Source organism: Asterias rubens, chromosome 17 (assembly GCF_902459465.1).
Source record: "Asterias rubens chromosome 17, eAstRub1.3, whole genome shotgun sequence".
Lineage (NCBI taxonomy): Eukaryota > Metazoa > Echinodermata > Asteroidea > Forcipulatida > Asteriidae > Asterias > Asterias rubens.
In genome coordinates, this window is record NC_047078.1 from 8833317 (window position 1) to 8847429 (window position 14113).

Here is a 14113-nt window from a genome sequence, read left to right on the forward strand (position 1 = left end):
AGTTGTAGCATCAGTTGTAGCATCAGTTGTAGCATCAGTTGTAGCATCAGTTGTAGCATCAGTTGTAGCATCAGTTGTAGCATCAGTTGTAGCATCAGTTGTAGCATCAGTTGTAGCATCAGTTGTAGCACCAGTTTTAGTACCAGTTTTAGTACCAGTTTTAGTACCAGTTTTAGTACCAGTTTTAGTACCAGTTGTAGCATCAGTTGTAGCATCAGTTGTAGCATCAGTTGTAGCATCAGTTGTAGCATCAGTTGTAGCATCAGTTGTAGCATCAGTTGTAGCATCAGTTGTAGCATCAGTTGTAGCATCAGATGTAGCATCAGATGTAGCATCAGTTGTAGTATCAGTTGTAGTATCAGTTGTAGTATCAGTTGTAGTATCAGTTGTAGTATCAGTTGTAGTATCAGTTGTAGCATCAGTTTTAGTACCAGTTGTAGCAACAGTTGTAGCACCAGTTGTAGCATCAGTTGTAGCATCAGTTGTAGCATCAGTTGTAGCATCAGTTGTAGCATCAGTTGTAGCATCAGTTTTAGAACCAGTTGTAGTACCAGTTGTAGCATCAGTTGTAGCATCAGTTGTAGCATCAGTTGTAGCATCAGTTGTAGCATCAGTTGTAGCATCAGTTGTAGCATCAGTTGTAGCATCAGTTGTAGCATCAGTTGTAGCATCAGTTGTAGCATCAGTTGTAGCATCAGTTGTAGCATCAGTTGTAGCATCAGTTGTAGCATCAGTTGTAGCATCAGATGTAGCATCAGTTGTAGCATCAGTTGTAGCATCAGTTGTAGCATCAGTTGTAGCATCAGTTGTAGCATCAGTTGTAGCATCAGTTGTAGCATCAGTTGTAGCATCAGTTGTAGCATCAGTTGTAGTATCAGTTGTAGTATCAGTTGTAGTATCAGTTGTAGTATCAGTTGTAGCATCAGTTGTAGCATCAGTTTTAGTACCAGTTTTAGTACCAGTTTTAGTACCAGTTGTAGCATCAGTTGTAGCATCAGTTCTAGTATCAGTTCTAGTATCAGTTCTAGTATCAGTTGTAGCATCAGTTGTAGCATCAGTTGTAGCATCAGTTGTAGCATCAGTTGTAGCATCAGTTGTAGCATCAGTTGTAGCACCAGTTGTAGCATCAGTTGTAGCATCAGTTGTAGCATCAGTTGTAGCATCAGTTGTAGCATCAGTTGTAGCATCAGTTGTAGCATCAGTTGTAGCATCAGTTGTAGCATCAGTTGTAGTATCAGTTGTAGTATCAGTTGTAGCATCAGTTGTAGCATCAGTTGTAGCATCAGTTGTAGCATCAGTTGTAGTATCAGTTGTAGTATCAGTTGTAGTATCAGTTGTAGCATCAGATGTAGTATCAGTTGTAGCATCAGTTGTAGCATCAGTTGTAGCATCAGTTGTAGCATCAGTTGTAGTATCAGTTGTAGTATCAGTTGTAGCATCAGTTGTAGCATCAGTTGTAGTATCAGTTGTAGTATCAGTTGTAGTATCAGTTGTAGTATCAGTTGTAGCATCAGTTGTAGCATCAGTTGTAGCATCAGTTGTAGCAACAGTTGTAGCACCAGTTGTAGCATCAGTTGTAGCATCAGTTGTAGCATCAGTTGTAGCATCAGTTGTAGCATCAGTTGTAGCATCAGTTGTAGCATCAGTTGTAGCATCAGTTGTAGTACCAGTTGTAGCATCAGTTGTAGCATCAGTTGTAGCATCAGTTGTAGCATCAGTTGTAGCATCAGTTGTAGCATCAGTTGTAGCATCAGTTGTAGTATCAGTTGAAGTATCAGTTGTAGTATCAGTTGTAGTATCAGGTAGTACCAGTTTTAGCATCAGTTGTAGCATCAGTTGTAGCACCAGTTGTAGTACCAGTTGTAGCATCAGTTGTAGCATCAGTTGTAGTATCAGTTGTAGCATCAGTTGTAGCATCAGTTGTAGCATCAGTTGTAGCATCAGTTGTAGCATCAGTTGTAGCATCAGTTGTAGCATCAGTTGTAGCATCAGTTGTAGCATCAGTTGTAGCATCAGTTGTAGCACCAGTTGTAGCACCAGTTGTAGTATCAGTTGTAGTATCAGTTGTAGCATCAGTTGTAGCATCAGTTGTAGCATCAGTTGTAGTATCAGTTGTAGTATCAGTTGTAGTATCAGTTGTAGTATCAGTTGTAGTATCAGTTGTAGTATCAGTTGTAGCATCAGTTGTAGCATCAGTTGTAGCATCAGTTGTAGCATCAGTTGTAGCATCAGTTGTAGCATCAGTTGTAGCATCAGTTGTAGCATCAGTTGTAGTATCAGTTGTAGTATCAGTTGTAGCATCATTTGTAGCATCAGTTGTAGCATCAGTTTTAGCATCAGTTGTAGTACCAGTTGTAGCATCAGATGTAGTATCAGTTGAAGTATCAGTTGTAGTATCAGTTGTAGCATCAGTTGTAGTATCAGTTGTAGCATCAGTTGTAGCATCAGTTGTAGCATCAGTTGTAGCATCAGTTGTAGCATCAGTTGTAGTATCAGTTGTAGCATCAGTTGTAGCATCAGTTGTAGTATCAGTTGTAGCATCAGTTGTAGCATCAGTTGTAGCATCAGTTGTAGCATCAGTTGTAGTATCAGTTGTAGTATCAGTTGTAGTATCAGTTGTAGTATCAGTTGTAGTATCAGTTGTAGTATCAGTTGTAGCATCAGTTGTAGCATCAGTTGTAGCATCAGTTGTAGTATCAGTTGTAGTATCAGTTGTAGTATCAGTTGTAGTATCAGTTGTAGTATCAGTTGTAGCATCAGTTGTAGTATCAGATGTAGCATCAGTTGTAGCATCAGTTGTAGCATCAGTTGTAGCATCAGTTGTAGCATCAGTTGTAGTATCAGTTGTAGTATCAGTTGTAGCATCAGTTGTAGCATCAGTTGTAGCATCAGTTGTAGCATCAGTTGTAGCATCAGTTGTAGTATCAGTTGTAGTATCAGTTGTAGTATCAGTTGTAGTATCAGTTGTAGTATCAGTTGTAGTATCAGTTGTAGCATCAGTTGTAGCATCAGATGTAGCATCAGATGTAGCATCAGTTGTAGCATCAGTTGTAGCATCAGTTGTAGCATCAGTTGTAGCATCAGTTGTAGCATCAGTTGTAGCATCAGTTGTAGCATCAGTTGTAGCATCAGTTGTAGCATCAGTTGTAGCATCAGTTGTAGCATCAGTTGTAGCATCAGTTGTAGCATCAGTTGTAGCATCAGTTGTAGCATCAGAGGGTGCCTGAATACAAGCCACATCCCAGAGGGTGCCTGACTACAAGGCACATCCCAGAGGGTGCCTGCCTAGAGGACATCATCCCATGTGTTTGAAGCGCACAAAACATAGGTAAATTTTCAAATTCTGATCATAATTAATCAAAAGGGCTGATGTACAGACCCACATAGAGACATGCAGTGTTGCACTTGTTGATTTAACTCGATTGGTATGTATTTTATGAGTCTGCAGTTCTGCTGGGGATGTGTTGCTACCTGCTGCTGACAACATCCCAGAGGGTGCCTGGCTACGAATTACATCCCAGAGGGTGCCTGACTACGAGCCACATCCCAGAGGGTGCCTGACTACAAGCCACATCCCAGAGGGTGCCTGACTACAAGCCACATCCCAGAGGGTGCCTGACTACAAGCCACATCCCAGAGGGTGCCTGACTACAGCCACATCCCAGAGGGTGCCTGACTACAAGCCACATCCCAGAGGGTGCCTGACTACAAGCCACATCCCAGAGGGTGCCTGCCTAGAGGACATCATCCCATGTGATTGAAGTGCACAAAACATAGGTAAATTTCCAAATTCTGATCATAATTAATCAAAAGGGTTTACGTACAGACCCACATAGAGACATGCAGTGTTACACTTGTTGATTTGACTCGATTGGTATATATTTTAGGAGTCTGCAGTTCTGCTGGGGATGTGGTGCTACCTGCTGCTGACAACATCTCAGAGGGTGCCTGGCTACGAGCTACACACCAGAGGGTGCCTGACTACGAGCCACATCCCAGAGGGTGCCTGACTACAAGCCACATCCCAGAGGGTGCCTGCCTAAAGGACTTCATCCCATGTGATTGTAGCGCACCAAACATAGGTAAATTTCCAAATTCTGATCATAATTAATCAAAAGGGCTTATGTACAGACCCACATAGAGACATGCAGTGTTACACTTGTTGATTTGACTCGATTGGTAAATATTTCAGGAGTCTGCACTTCTGCTGGGGATGTGGTGGTACCTTCTGCTGACAACGTCCCAGAGGGTGCCTGGCTACGAGCTACATCCCAGAGGGTGCCTGACAACGAGCCACATCCCAGAGGGTGCCTGACTACAAGCCACATCCCAGAGGGTGCCTGGCTACAAGCCACATCCCAGAGGGTGCCTGACTACAAGCCACATCCAAGAGAGTGCCTGACTACAAGCCACATCCCAGAGGGTGCCTGACTACAAGCTACATCACAGAGAGTGCCTGACTAGAGGATATCATCCCATGTGATTGAAGCGCACCAAACATAGATAAATTTTCAAATTCTGATCATAATTAATCAAAAGGGCTGATGTACAGACCCACATAGAGACATGCAGTGTTACACTTGTTGATTTGACTCGATTGGTATATATTTCAGGAGTCTGCAGTTCTGCTGGGGATGGGTGCTACCTGCTGCTGATAACATCCCAGAGGGTGCCTGGCTACGAGCTACATCCCAGAGGGTGCCTGACTACAAGCCACATCCCATAGGGTGCCTGACTACAAGCCACATCCCAGAGGGTGCCTGCCTAGAGGACATCATCTCATGTAATTGAAGCGCACCAAACATGGGTAAATTTCCAAATTCTGATCATAATTAATCAAAAGGGCTTATGTACAGACCCACATAGAGACATGCAGTGTTACACTTGTTGATTTGACTCGATTGGTATATATTTCAGGAATCTGCAGTTCTGCTGGGGATGTGGTGCTACCTGCTGCTGACAACATCCTAGAGGGTGCCTGGCTACGAGCTACATACCAGAGGGTGCCTGACTACGAGCCACATCCCAGAGGTTGCCTGACTACGAGCCACATCCCAGAGGGTGCCTGACTACAAGCCACATCCCAGAGGGTGCCTGACTACAAGCCACATCCCAGAGGGTGCCTGACTACAAGCCACATCCCAGAGGGTGCCTGACTTCAAGCCCCATCCCAGAGGGTGCCTGACTACAAGCCACATCCCAGAGGGTGCCTGACTACAATCCACATCCCAGAGGGTGCCTGACTACAAGCCACATCCCAGAGGGTGCCTGACTACAAGCCACATCCCAGAGGGTGCCTGACTACAAGCCACATCCCAGAGGGTGCCTGACTACAATCGGCATCCCAGAGGGTGCCTGTCTACAAGCCACATCCCAGAGGGTGCCTGACTACAATCCACATCCCAGAGGGTGCCTGACTACAAGCCACATCCCAGAGGGTGCCTGCCTAGAGGACATCATCCCATGTGATTGAAGGGCACCAAACATAGGTAAATTTCCAAATTCTGATCATAATTAATCAAAAGGGCTTATGTACAGACCCACATAGAGACATGCAGTGTTACACTTGTTGATTTGACTCGATTGGTATAAATTTCAGGAGTCTGCAGTTCTGCTGGGGATGTGGTGCTACCTGCTCCTGACAACATCCCAGAGGGTGCCTGGCTATGAGCTACATCCCAGAGGGTGCCTGACTACAAGCCACATCCCAGAGGGTGCCTGACTACAAGCCACATCCCAGAGGGTGCCTGACTACAAGCCACATCGCAGAGGGTGCCTGACTACAAGCTACATCCCAGAGGGTGCCTGACTACAAGCCACAACAAGATTTGTGAAGATTTCACATTTCGTTGGCCTGTTTAATTCATTCTTGGAAGTATATGTGCTTTTCGAATTGTTGTCAACATACTTTAAATGAGGTACCTCATTACAAGTATGTAGACAGAATACATGTTAAACTTGTATCGAGCTACTATACAAGTTCATGTATTCACATACAAAAACTGCATGTTTGTAATGAGGTACTTCATTACAATCATGTAATTATAACATGCTTGCAATGAAGTACCTTATTGCAAGTATGTAAACGTTTCATGTGCGTAATGAAGTACCGCATTACAACCGTGAAACAAGTTAAGTTAATTTGTAATGCAGTTTGCTCATTACAAAATACGAAACAACATAAGTTTATTTGTAGTAAATTCATAACAAATAAAAAGAGAACAATATGATTAAGGAGTGTGTTTAAGTGTTTATTAGACATTAAGTTTTGTATTGTTACTACTTAATTTGTCTTTCAATTATTTATTAGTCTAATTGTTTACATGGTATTTGTTCTGGGGTAGCTTACATGGTGGCCACCATGTTGTTTTGTTGGTAACTCTTAAAGCTTTTAGTGTGAAAGGTCATGACATTGTGTTGTGTGAATATGGAGGTTGTTTAAGAGTACTCATTACCGAGGTTATTTAATTACAAAGGTCATGACAATGTCATATAGTCCTCATTAACGAGGTGATTTAATTACAAATGTCATGACAATGTCATAGAGTACTCATTAACGAGGTGATGTAATTACAAAGGTCATGACAATGTCATAGAGTACTCATTAACGAGGTTATTTCAATTATAAAGGTCATGACAATGTCATAGAGTACTCATTAACGAGGTGATTTAATTACAAAGGTCTTGACATTGTCTTAGCTGTATAGAGTACTCATTAATAGGTTAATATAATTATAATTATAAAGGTCATGACATTGTCTTAGCTGTATACAGTACTCATTAACAAGGTTTTATAATTACAAAGGTCATGACATTGTCTTAGCTGTTTAGAGTACTCATTAACAAGGTTTTATTATTACAAAGGTCATGACATTGTCTTAGCTGTAAAGAGTACTCATTAACAAGGTTTTATCATTACAAAGGTCATGACATCGTCTTAGCTGTATAGAGTACTCATTAACAAGGTTTTATAATAACAAAGGTCATGACATTGTCTTAGCTGTATAGAGTACTCATTAACAAGGTTTTATAATTACAAAGGTCATGACATTGTCTTAGCTGTATAGAGTACTCATTAACAAGGTTTTATAATAACAAAGGTCATGACATTGTCTTAGCTGTATAGAGTACTCATTAACAAGGTTTTATAAATACAAGGTCATGACATTGTCTTAGCTGTAAAGAGTACTCGTTAACAAGGTTTTATCATTACAAAGGTCATGACATTGTCTTAGCTGTAAAGAGTACTCATTAACAAGGTTTTATAATTACAAAGGTCATGACATTATCTTATCTGTATAAAGTACTCATTAACAAGGTTTTATAATTACAAAGGTCATGACATTGTCTTAGCTGTATAGAGTACTCATAACAAGGTTTTATAATTACAAAGGTCATGACATCTTATCTGTATAGAGTACTCATTAACAAGGTTTTATAATTACAAAGGTCATGACATTGTCTTAGCTGTATAGAGTACTCATTAACAAGGTTATATAATAACAAAGGTCATGACATTGTCTTAGCTGTATAGAGTACTCATTAACAAGGTTTTATTATTACAAAGGTCATGACATTGTCTTAGCTGTGAAGAGTACTCATTAACAAGGTTTTATTATTACAAAGGTCATGACATCGTCTTAGCTGTATAGAGTACTCATTAACAAGGTTTTATTATTACAAAGGTCATGACATTGTCTTAGCTGTATAGAGTACTCATTAACAAGGTTTTATAATTACAAAGGTCATGACATTGTCTTAGCTGTGTAGAGTACTCATTAACAAGGTTTTTTAATTACAAAGGTCATGACATTGTCTTAGCTGTATAGAGTACTCATTAAAAGGTTTTATAATTACAAAGGTCATGACATTGTCTTAGCTGTATAGAGTACTCATAACAAGGTTTTATAATTACAAAGGTCATGACATCTTATCTGTATAGAGTACTCATTAACAAGGTTTTATAATTACAAAGGTCATGACATCGTCTTAGCTGTATAGAGTACTCATTAACAAGGTTATATAATAACAAAGGTCATGACATTGTCTTAGCTGTGAAGAGTACTCATTAACAAGGTTTTATTATTACAAAGGTCATGACATCGTCTTAGCTGTATAGAGTACTCATTAACAAGGTTTTATCATTACAAAGGTCATGACATTGTCTTAGCTGTATAGAGTACTCATTAACAAGGTTTTATAATTACAAAGGTCATGACATTGTCTTAGCTGTGTAGAGTACTCATTAACAAGGTTTTTTTAATTACAAAGGTCATGACATTGTCTTAGCTGTATAGAGTACTCATTAAAAGGTTTTATAATTACAAAGGTCATGACATTGTCTTAGCTGTATAGAGTATTCATTAACAAGGTTTTATAATTACAAAGGTCATGACATTGTCTTAGCTGTGAAGAGTACTCATTAACAAGGTTTTATTATTACAAAGGTCATGACATCGTCTTAGCTGTATAGAGTACTCATTAACAAGGTTTTATAATTACAAAGGTCATGACATTGTCTTAGCTGTGTTGAGTACTCATTAACAAGGTTTTTAATCACAAAGGTAATGCCATTGTCTTAGCTGTATAGAGTACTCACGAACAAGGTATTATAATATAATAATAACATAAAATAATAATAATAATAAATAATAATTAGAGGGGGTAACATTACAAAGAAGCAATTGTTGTAATGGTTACACACTCAGATGTATTACGATCCCTTTTGTGGGGTGGGAGATGACAACCTTCACGTGGTCCACCCTGTTGTTAACTAATTGTCATCAGCTGTATATACGTATGTATATATAGCTCTATGCATCTAACCAATCTACCCCATCAGGTAAAATGGAATTTGACTCGATGAACTTTCAAGAATGTTCATGATCAGTCCATGAACATGCCTTAAACAGTTCACAACATGTTCATTAGAGCAGTTCATGAACCAAGTTCAAGAACTGTTTATCTGTTCAATTGATGGACATTTGATAGGGGAACAAAAGGGAAGCGACGAGTTCTTTATTGGCCGTTTAAAACCAGCAGGGTCGTTGCCAGGTGATAAAGGCCCGAGCAGAAGGCGAGGGCCTATATCGCACGGCAACATACGTTTAAGAACAAGTCACTACTCTTTTATTCCCATTCATAAATGCCCTTTTGTTAAAAAGCGCGCTTAGAAATAGATATTCGCGCGCGCTTAGAAATAGATTACGCCCTGTTACTAAAAGCTAAGAATTGCGCGTTCGGCATGAGTATATTATTGGCGTACGTAGGTTTGACACGCGGAAGCCGGCCGGTTATAAACAGCTCCAGCTGGGCCCAATTTCATGGCTCTGCTTACCGTAAGCAAAAAATCAGCGCTTAAGGAAGCAGGGAATTCTGTGTATACGGCAAGCGTATTTCATGGGTTAGCGGCGAATTTTGGCTTTTGCGCGTGCCTACTCCATGTTTCTAGGCATTCTACGCTTAAAAGGCTAGCTCAGAAAGCCGGTTATAAACAGCTCCAGCAGGGCCCAATTCATGGCACTGCTTACCGTGAGCAAAGAATCAGCGCTTGCGGAAGCAGGGAATTTTGTGTATACGGCAAGCATATTTCATGGGTTAGCGGCGAATTTTGGCTTTTGTGCGTGCCTACTGCACGTTTCTAGGCATTCTACGCTTGAAAGGCTAGCACAGAAAGCCGGTTATAAACAGCTCCAGCTGCGCCCAATTTCATGGCACTGCTTACCGTGAGCAAAGAATCAGCGCTTATGGAAGCAGTGAATTCTGTGTATAGGGCAAGCGTATTGGGAATACTGTCATCAGTGGTCATTTCAACTTGGTTTTAGGTGGTTCCTCAGGTGTTTAACCCAGGAGGGGGGGGGTGTCTGGCGGGCCCAATTCAGCAAATCTCAAGTCTGGCGGCTGATACTGGTATTAATTATAGTATTATTGGTCCTTTCTCTATCTGGTCATTTCAACTGCAGTTCCTCTGTTGTTTAACCCAGGGGGAGGGGGGAGGGGGGGGTTGCAGGCCAATGCAGCGAAATTATTGTACTACTACTAGCATACTTGTTATTAAATTATGGGCTCTCACGTTTTAAAAGAATACCAGGTCGACGCGTGGGGCCAGGGCTGGAGCTCCAGAAAGGGGGAGTTTTTAGAATTATGTATTTCAAGAGGCGGTATCACTGAGTATGGATTGAATTTTTGGTGCGTCTTCATAAACTCTTGGAGTATCAAGAAGACGATAGGCCTACCCATGCCGGATTAACATGAGTTGAGATTTGTGAGTTTGGTGTTATTTACCGAGCTTTGTTTGTTTTGATTGACTGTTTGCAGGGAAGAGGTTGAATCAAGGAAGAGGCTGAGTGAGAAGAATGCAGAGGACTTGAAGCATATGGATAAAAGACGAAGAGACAACCAGGTTATTACAGTTTGGAGAAATCTTTCCATAAAGCTTTGTCCTTTTTCTTGAAACTGTACTTAATTTTGGTCCAATTCCAATCCATCAAGTAATTATTTATTTGTTTATTTATTTATTCACTTAGGCTTTAAAAACTTCAAAACACACAGCAACAATAAGTAGAGACATATCAACAAAAATCAAGCAGAAGCCTATAGGGATTGCCCAATAGGGAACCAAATCACTATCCAGTTCTTGAATTGGTCTCAACGTTTTGACTAGCTTGCTCTAGTCATCGTCAAGAGATTGACTCCGCGGTAGTGCAGTTAATTATGATCCTATAAAGCTAAAGTAGTTGTCCCAGCCAATTTTCTATACCTTCCGCCCGGGTATAGTTACAAAGCAGGACAGTTCTTTTCAGAACAAGTCTCTCAAAAATCTGATAATCTACTCTTTGTGGTAGTAGAATAAAGAAAGACAGTTCTCTAAGAACAAACTCTACCTGGCAAGTAGAAACACACATGGTGTTACCGCAAACCAAATATATATTGATACCTCACCATGCAATGCCTAAATTCTTTTGTACCCTTTTCACTGATGAAAGAGGTTTCTAAAAAAATAATTGCCTTGTTAGTGATTTCAAATCCATGTTTAGTTTCACCTCACATGTAGGTACTTGTGAAATTTGTGTGTAATTTCTTTTCCCAAAAGACTTTGATGCTTTATTTGTCGTTAAAAAGACAAATAGTTAATTATTTTCTGCAAATTATTTATTATGACCCATCAAAATGAACTAGGCATATCTGAGCTTTTAAGGAACTGGTGGTTCTCAAATGTAATACTGTAAAAAATTAACTATGCCTAGTGATCAAATGCACACAAAACGTGCAACTACACAGCTGATGTAAATTTGTCCGATATTTGTCGTTTATTTTAGGTTGCGTAGAGAACCCTACTGAAGTACTTTCGACGAGCAGTAGCGTCTAGACAAACAGTAAGTACAGTCTTTCTTATGATTTTTCTCCTGTAGATGATCAGCATATATTAATAGAAACATGAGTCTTTAACCAATAGTTCTTTTCCGAACCAACACTACTCATAAAGAGATTCACATAGTGTTATCGCAAAATGTTCTTATAGTTACAATTCCACCATACAAATTTTCAAATCCTACTAATGGTGGTGGGCATCAAATAGGTGGGGGTGGGGGGGGGGGTGACAAGGGGAGGGGGGCACAATATCAAATGTCCCCCCATCTTTTTGACCACCTTAATCATGAAGCCCAAGTATTGCACTGTGTAAGACCAACCCTGTGTCTCGCCATGGGCATTAATCCTGGGGGCTATAAGGATGACACAACTTATTAGAAGGGTGGGGGACACTATATCAAATGTCCCCCCTCAAAATTTACCAAAGATTGCACCACAGAGCATCTAAAATGTAGAATTTTCCCGTGCCTATATCTGCTTAGGGCTTAGATGAAGTGTCATTTTTAGTAACAATACAAAGTATGAGAATACTAGTGAATTCTTTTTTTAAACCCTGACTTGCAGCTGCCCCCAAGCCGGTTTCCAATGCATCAGCTTTCTACAGTAGAGGGCGCCAGATTGCTGGTTACTCTGCCACGGATGCATTGCTACAATCAAGGTGAGTTTATTGGGTTTTTTAAAGTGGGGCCTTAAAAACACATGTTATTTTTTATATGGCATTAGTTCTATTTGTCCTCACAACCTGATGAGACTTCTCAGTTCTGAAAAGAACTGTCCTGCTTCTTAAATACTACCTAGGCAGAAGGTAGGAAATCTACCTAGCAAGTAGATACGCATGTTGTTATCGCTAACATTGATACCTAGGTTATTGATACCCCACCGTGCAATGCCTCAAGTCCCATATTCTTAATGTTGTTTGTCCCCTCAGGCAAACCAACTGTAACGTCACGGTAAAGCGTACCCCTGGATTCCTGAGCGTCTCTAACTCAAAGAGGTTGTACCCGATCACAAGCTACCCGGCTGGAGGCAGAAGAGCATCCCCACAGCAGTCAAGACGTCTCAGATCAGTCTACAAGAGTAGGTCATTCACACACTTAAAAAAAAAAGTATTATTATTACTTTTTTACCCTTTCACCGATGTGTGTTAGCACTGTATACTCAGTACTTTCCCGATTGCTGTGGAAAAATATCACCAGCATGTTACTCGGGTGGGATTCGAACCCACAACCCTTGCAATTCTAGAGCAGTGTCTTACCAATAAGACTACCGTGAATCGCAGTTTGAATCCTATGTTTTGGCAGCGGGTACCACAACGCTATAATAGATGTTAACATAGGATTCGAACTGCCAATACGGGTACTGCATTAATATTCTTTAGCACCAATGTAACATTACCATCTATAACAATAATAACATTAATTAGTTTTTATCTCAAATGTCTCAATGTGCAATGTGCTTTTTATCTTTTGCTTATTTGTTGTATTATCTGGTGTCAGTTTGTGAAAACGGGAAAATGCCTTTTTGCAATCTTCGACGCATGTATAAAGTTCAAAGCATCAAGAAACCATTGTTAGAAAGCTAGTTGAAAATACCCATAACTTTTTTTACAGAGCTTGATTTTAAAAATGTTCATTGCTGTTTTCCCGGATTGCTACATTTTACTTGTATTTGTGTGTGTCCGTTTGTAATGTTGGTGACGATTTGTCTGATTTGTGCACTTTTTCCGCCAGATTCTCAAATCTTGGTAATACGTGTTACATGAACGCCATTCTCCAGTCGCTATTCTGTCTGGAATGCTTCACTGCAGACATGCAGAATCAAGACATCATTCCACTCATGCAGAAATCAAGTCTCTACTGGTAAGACATTTTGGGCCCCTCACGATTGAGACTTGTCAGAGAAGATGTGGCGTAAACACTGGCATAACTGGGGTGGGTGGGTTGGGGCATCATATTCTTCAACACTTTCAAATAACACTGTGTGAATGTGTGCAAGTTCACACAGTGTTTCAATCCCCTACATTATGTGGACTTTTGTTATCAGGTCCACTCTTGTTATGTAGTGTACATGAGTTTTAACCCAATTCACCTAACGTCATCATCAGAATAATCTTGGATGCACCATTTTGGTGGTCAATGTAAACGTGTGTTATTCAGTGAAGTGCGCATTTTAGGCGACGCGGCATTTACACGTAAACCTATTGACCACCAACATGGTGAGCGTGGCATCAGTTGCTGCATGTGACGCGCTTGCAAGGGTTCAATATAGACCTTATTGCAGATAGCAAAAATCTGACGTCCCGCAAAGGATTGTGGGAAATATTTTGCACCTCCAGTTATACGGTCGTCACGTAACGTGTTCTACAAAGTTTTTTTGTAAACAATAAGTTTGTAAACATTGACATTGTTTGTGGTGGACGGTCATGCTTCTGTGGCGGAAGACAGTTTCACCCACGAATGGGTGTACCTCCATGCTTTATTTAGCCAAGTCAGATGTGTAATATTAATATAAAAAACTACGACAATAATGCCATCGGACCAGTGTGTGCTTTGCGACTCAACGGAAGAACGAGGGACTGTACATGTATGTACATACGTAGGTAGGTCCATGCATGTTCTTTTGACTTTGATTGAACACAAAATAGTTTAATAAAATATCAATAAAGCTTGTTTATGATTTAATCATGACCGGGTCATGATTAAATCATCAAGCATGTCAAACCCAACAAGCTGTAGGCTACAAT

The 14113-nt window shown here is 40.3% G+C and overlaps 1 long non-coding RNA gene across 1 annotated transcript; it reads left to right on the forward strand.

Moving 5' to 3' along the window:
* Nucleotides 1–10360: 10360 nt before the first annotated feature.
* LOC117301626 lies at nucleotides 10361–13287 on the forward strand. The gene is made up of 5 exons (XR_004520341.1): nucleotides 10361–10402; nucleotides 11319–11375; nucleotides 11935–12028; nucleotides 12299–12447; nucleotides 13101–13287. It is a non-coding gene; the product is annotated as an uncharacterized LOC117301626 (long non-coding RNA).
* The last annotated feature ends 826 nt before the right edge of the window (nucleotides 13288–14113 follow it).